Raw genomic sequence first — 6,698 nt, forward strand, 5'->3', positions numbered from 1 at the left:
CCAGCCCAACCCCCACATCACAGCTACCCATGCACCCACCCTGTGTCACAGCCCCCCCCGTGCACATGTAGGGGACACCAGGGTGCACAACACAATGATTTACTGAACAGAACTGAACCGACACACATGTAAATAAACTGTACATGAAAAAGAAATGGTGTGGGGTCATCACAACTGGGAGATGGATATGGGGGGCAAACGGGGAAGAACTGTGTGCAAAGGGGTGGGGGCATGCCCCTGTAGATGGGGGCACAGGCGGGTCTAGTCCTCCAAGCGGGTGGAGGGGCAGGACCCTCAGCAGGTTTGGGAGCCCCTGCTGCCCTGGGTGTGGGGGCTCCATTGGGGCTGGGATGATGGGGAGGTAGACTTAGGCAGGGGCAGGGGACACCATCCCGGCAAGCGGGCCAGGTGGTCTAGGAGGGGTGGGGGGCAATGGAGTGCTGGGAGGGGTGGGGGGCAGGCCCCCCCCCGGCTTGCACTGGTGATAAGCCAGAGGCCCAGTGCAAGCTGGGTGGCTGGGATAAAGGCAGTGAATTCGGGGGCAACAGGGGTAGGGATGTGCCTGGATCGGGGGGGGGGGGGGCAGAAGGTGGGGCATGGGGGTGGAGCAGCGTGAGGGAGGGGTGGCAATGAGGCAAGACACCAGAGGGTCGTGGCTGTCTTGCCCTGGACCTCTCTCCACAAGGCCCTGTCCTCACACTCCAGCTGGCGCCACTCCTGGAGGACAGTCATCTGCTCCTGGATGACAGCAGCGTGGGCCGCCGCGACCTTCTCCAGGTCACAGTGATGGCGATGGCAGGCTTTCTGGGGCTGGGCGGGCAGCAGCCCATGGGTGGCGGGGCAGGGGTTCTTATCAGTTTAATATCTGATACGTCCTCTATCTGAGGACTATATATTAAATGGATTTTTGGAACAGGGAGATGGAATAGGAGCTTGCTGCATCCACTCCACGCATCGACCTGTCGGATGGCAGGGCTGGCATGCTGGCAGCTGGGATGGGGCTGGTCCAGACCCCAGAGGATGAGGCTGTGGAGTGACAAGGGGGAGAGGGCACCCCGCCCCCCCCGTCAGTGCTGTCACCCGGCCCCAGGACCCCCGCCCACCCCCCAACCCCCATTCCCCAGCTGATGAGATGGCTGCTTGCCCAGCCCCCCTGGGGGGGTCCTGTGTGGCCACTTGGGCCGCATCCATGGGGTGCCTGCTGGCTGCCGTCCAGCCACTGCATCCCTTCCTGCTCGGGGGAGTCAGGGTGCTGTCCACGGGCACAGGTGCTGGATGGTGCCACGCCTGGGTCTGAGACGTGGCCAGGGGATGCTGGATGGGATGCCCTTCCCCAGGCTGCCCAATCCACCCATTCACTACCTGGGGCCCCAGAGAACAGACTGGGGGACACCGGTCTCGAAGGAGCCAGGCTGGAGGTGCCGGACATGACGAGGGGGCCCTCGTTCTCTGAGCTGCTGGCCTGATGGGCCTGGCTGGTTGTGTGGGTCTGCATCCATGTCCATCTTGGGGCCAGCCATGCCATCCACAGCTACTGGCTCAGGGCCATCCTTCAGGCCAAGGAGCTGGTCCACTGTCTGGAAGTGCAGGCACCTCGGGGTGGCTCCCAATCCCGATTGCCTGCAGGCATCTCTGGCCCAGCTATAGGCCTGCCTCAGCTCCTTTACCTTGGAGTGCACTTGGTTGGCTGTGTGCTGGGGGTGGCGTCGCTTCCGAAGCCCCAGTGACAGCTGTTCAAAGGCTGCTGCATTACAGGGGCACCCAGTGCTGTGAAGCAGCACATTCTCCTCTGCCCAGAGGCCAAGGAGACCTTAAACCTCAGCCTCTATTCAGGAGGGGTCCCTCCTCTTCTGGCCCTGGCTTGCCTCTGGTGACCCCTCAGCATGGGAGGAGGGGGCCTCCTGGCGGTACCCAGGGCGTGGGGGGCCTCACCATCTGGCTGGTGGGCTGAGTAGCAGCAGTGTCTGGGCTGCAGGAGTGTGTGCTGGGCAGAGCTCATGCTCCTGAGGCTCTGGGCAAGCTCTCAGCTTCCTGCACAGGGTTTCTGGAGATGTGCAGCATTAAGAGGCTGGCCCTGGGGACCATAGAGCCCCCGCTGGGGCTTGCTAGAGGGTCTCCACCCTCCCTGAGGCTGCTGCCACAGCAGACCCTCTATTTCAAAATAAAGGCCCCAGAGTGTCTACACATGCTCTATTTCGAAATTCAGTTTCAAAAGGGGCCACTCTTCTTGAAATCAGATGGGAAGAGCGGTTTCGAAATTTGCATTCCTTTTCACCAAAAACTATTTTGAAAGAGGCCATTATATGTGTGGATGCTCCACAGCCCCTTTTGAAACTGGACCCTGTTTTGAAATTGATTTCAAAACACAGATCTAGCATCGACGCACTCTTCCTGATTTGATAGATTCACTCTTCTGCAAGGGTTCCATTGTTTGAAAACAGATAACTCTTCTTAACTAATTTTGGGGTCCTGAGTTCCAAAAGTATATCCATTTTGCCCATGATGTACAGATTTTCTGAAAACTGGAGTCTATTTTTTCAAAAAATGCTATTATAATGTATTATACATTATATGTTGTGACTTACTTCCCAGAACTTAAAATTACATGAAGCAACTTATTTTCAAGAATTTGCATACAAAAATACCTCAGCCTGATTGAATTCATTAAAATGAATGCCATCTAGCTTAATTTTGTTGAAGAGGATCACCAAATTATTATATTAGGGGCTTGTCTACACTAGTCCCCTTCTTCGAAGGGGGCAAATAAACAAGCCTGATAGGTGAATGGCAATGAGGTGTTGTGCTGCATATGCGGCACCTCTTTAGCATAATTCCCACTGTGTGAACTTCAAAGTTGCTAACTTCAAAGCATCAGCAAGCCGTGTAGCCACAGGCACTTCGAAGTACCCGCGTAACTTCAAAGTTCCCTTACTCCCAAAACGTTTTGGGAGTAAGGGGACTTTGAAGTTGCGTGGGTACTTTGAAGTGCCCGTGACTACATGGCTTGCTGGTGCTTTGAAGTTAATAACTTCAAAGTTTGTGTGGTGAGAATTATGCTAATGAGGTGCTGCATATGCAGCGCAGTACCTCATTGCTATTTACCAATCAGGCTCATTTACATAACCCTTTTGAAGGAGGGGGCTAGTGTAGACAAGCCCTATATATGATATGAGTAACAAAACAGAATAGTTTTATTGTTTTATGTTTTGAATGATATTTACGACTGTATTTTCTGCATTTTTCAGGTAATTCCCTAGCATGGCATCTTGAGGTTGCCAGAATGATCCAGGCATATTTTGTTACATTTGTGGCAGGTCTGTTCCAAAGAAGCAAAGACAGAACATAACATATATTGTTAGAAATGTTTATCACACCTACTTTGGCATAAAACTTGGGAATCAAGACAAGATTTGGGCCCCCCTCATAAAGTGTGTTGATCATGTGTGGGGTCTTAGAGACAATGGAGTCAAGGAAAAAAGAAGTCTACGGCACTTAGACGGCTCATGGTTTGCCATGAGCCCAAGAGTCAGAGGGACAACTGTAATTTCTCTTTATGTAATGTAGAAGGGTATAAGGTTCTAAACAGCATGGTATTTCTAACCCAGACCTTCCTTCTGCAATACGGCCAACACCAAATGGACCTGATATGCTTTTCCTAACCCACCAAATTGTCTTAAAAATTTCATATTGTCTTCCAACACTGATGCTGACAGTGTTGGAGGCAATACTAAGTATGGACCAGAACATGCCAGTAATGAGACACAACTATTCACCCAAAGTGGACTGAATGACTTGGTGAGAGACCTGGATCTACCTGAAGACTCTGTTGAGGTTTTTGGGATCCAGATTTCAAGCAAAGAATTTGCTTTCCCCTGGGACAAATTTTGCTTGGTATAGGAACCGCAGTAAAGAGTTTGTTCCATATTTGTCTATAGATGATCTGTTGGTATGCTGCAATAGCACTGACAGAGAGATAGCCATGTTAGTCTATATTCAACGAAAACAAAAAGCAGACTTGTAGCACTTTAAAGACTAACAAAATAATTTATTAGGTGATGAGCTTTCGTGAGATCTGAAGAAGTGGGTCTGTCCCACAAAAGCTCATCATCTAATATATTATTTTGTTAGTCTTTAAAGTGCTACATGACTGCTTTTTTGTTTTGAAATGACATTGCTGGATTAATAGCAAGCTTGGGGACAGCTTACCAACCAGGTGACAGGAGACTGTTTACTGACTCTTCAAAGACAAGTTTAAAATGTGTTCTACTTCATAATGGCAATGCCTATACGCCTCTGTGCTTATTGCCCATTCTGTTCACTTAAGAGAACCTATGAAAATCTTGAGCTTCTCCTTGCAAAGATGCGTTATCCACAGCATGAATGGACTGTATGTGGAGATCTGAAGGTGCTTTGTATGCTGCTTGGTCAGCAGGCTGGTTACATAAAAACGCCATGTTTTTTATGCAAATGGGACAGCAGAGCAAGAGATCTTCATTGGGTTAGGAAACAGTGGCCGCCAAGGGAGAGTCTGACTCCTGGCTCCAAGAATATAATTCATGAAAAATTGATTGAGCCCAACAAGGTAGTGCTACCTCCACTCCACATCAAGCTAGCTTTGATGAAACAATCTGTGAAAGCATTAACCAAGAACAGTGACTGTTTCAAGTACATTTGCAATAAATTCCCAGCTTTGAGTTACCAAAAAGTTAAAGAGGGTGTCTTTGTGAGTCCTCAGATTCGGAAACTGATTCTTGACGCTAAGTTTGAAGAAACCATGAACGACACAGAGAAAGAGGCTTAGCTGGCCTTCAGAAATATCATACAAAACTTCTTAGGGAATTAGAAATATCCTGATGATAAAAACATTGTTGGCAACATGCTAAACAAACTTGACAGACTTGGATGCAACATGAGCTTGAAAGTTCATGTTTTGCACTCACATCTGGATTATTTTCTTGAAAATCTTGGAAGTGTCAGTGAAGAGCAAGGGGACAGATTTCATCAGGATAGCAAGACGATAGAAAAGCGGTATCAAGGATGCTGGGATGTCAGCATGATGGCTGATTATTGCCAGCCCCTGAAAAGAGAGTCTGGTGGTGAAATGCATAAAAAGTTGTCAAAAAAGCATCAATTCAGTCACATCTAATAATTTAAAATTACTCATTTGATAAATTCAACACTTTGCTTCTTTGTTCTTTAAACAAGGACTCATAACAGACCCCTAAAACAACTATAACTTACTGTTTACCAAGCTTTTAATGCATAAGGTTGAATGAAAAGCATGAGAATGCCCATTTTTCTTTTTGAGTTGTGAAAAATCCTTATGTGACAAAGCAAAATGGATGCCACTTTTGAAATCAGCATAGCAAAATTTTGTAAAGTCACCAATTTTTATCAAACAACTGAAACTTTGTTTCAATTTGCAGAACGGTGTTATAGAATACCATTACTATGTGGTCATGCCTATATTCCTCTTTTATGTTCACCCAGACACTTCTACCTGGTCAGCCTCATCAGCCTTACACTAGCCTCTGGACCTCAAAACAAATACTCGTACTTTATGTACAATGCAACACCTCTCTCTTTCTGCCTGCTTGGCCTTCCTGAAAAAGCTACAACCATCATAACCAATATTCCAGCCATGAAACTTATCCCACCTATTCTCTGTGATGGCAGTTGTTATAATTTAAATCATGCACTAACACATCTCGTTCTTCCTGTTTATTCCCCCAAAAGCCTCGCCCATATTATTAGACATCTAAGATGCTGAGAAGACTGCCTCATTTATTTTACTGTTGTTTGTTCCTAAGAACCTGCTGTAATTTCCCATTTCCATCACAAAATTTAGCCTAGGGATCAGCAACTTTTCTGGGATGGAGTACTAAAATTTGACCTTTTGACCTCTATGTCCTACTTACAACAGCTTTATTACTTAATAAATTGAGATGCAGAGCTTTACCAGTTAGGTGGGGCTTGGTAGCATTATTTGATCTTTTGTTAATCCTCAGGCAGCCTGGCTTTGAGCACGTTCCCAGATGCATGGGGGAAAAGGGAAAGGGCTGAGCTCCTGCCTCACGTGCCAATGAAAATGAACTTGTGTATTGCTCTCAGCACCTGTGCTGGGGGTTGCTGACCCTGATCTAGCCATTAGTTCAAATAACCTTTTTTACACTTGTCTGTGTGTTGCTCCACCTTATCCCTGTGAAACTAGTTTAAAGACTTCACTAATTGGGTGAGTCATAGAATACTAGAACTGGAAAGAACCTTGAGAGGTTATCAAATCCAGTCCCCCGCTCTCTTGGCAGGACCCAGCACCACCTGTGCAGTGTTCTTCCCCTTCTTTGTCAGGTGGACCCCATCGCCGCCCAGCAGACCTTTATTTAGGAACAGCATCCCTTGCTCAGGGAGGCCAAAGCCCTCCCACTGAGACCATCTGCACAGCTATGTACTCATCTCCAGAATATGCGTGTCCCTGCCTGAGCTCTGGTCCTGAACTGGAAAGATGGATGAGAACACAACCAGTACCCCATCTTATTTACCCTCACGTCCTGAGTCCTGTAGTCACAACTGATCTGCTTAGGCTCATATTGAGGAGTATCATCAGTTCGCCTGTGGCTTGATGATCCTTGGCACCCATTCTCTGATGTCTCAGAGATGGGTGACCCCCAGGCTGTATGCCTCCCAGGACATCCTGTCAC

The 6,698-nt window shown here is 47.9% G+C and overlaps 1 non-coding gene across 1 annotated transcript; it reads left to right on the forward strand.

Moving 5' to 3' along the window:
• Window positions 1-818: 818 nt before the first annotated feature.
• LOC142021416 (U2 spliceosomal RNA) lies at window positions 819-1,009 on the forward strand. The gene has a single exon (XR_012647682.1). It is a non-coding gene; the product is annotated as a U2 spliceosomal RNA (small nuclear RNA).
• The last annotated feature ends 5,689 nt before the right edge of the window (window positions 1,010-6,698 follow it).

The sequence above is a fragment of the Carettochelys insculpta genome, chromosome 15 (genome assembly GCF_033958435.1).
Source record: "Carettochelys insculpta isolate YL-2023 chromosome 15, ASM3395843v1, whole genome shotgun sequence".
Lineage (NCBI taxonomy): Eukaryota > Metazoa > Chordata > Testudines > Carettochelyidae > Carettochelys > Carettochelys insculpta.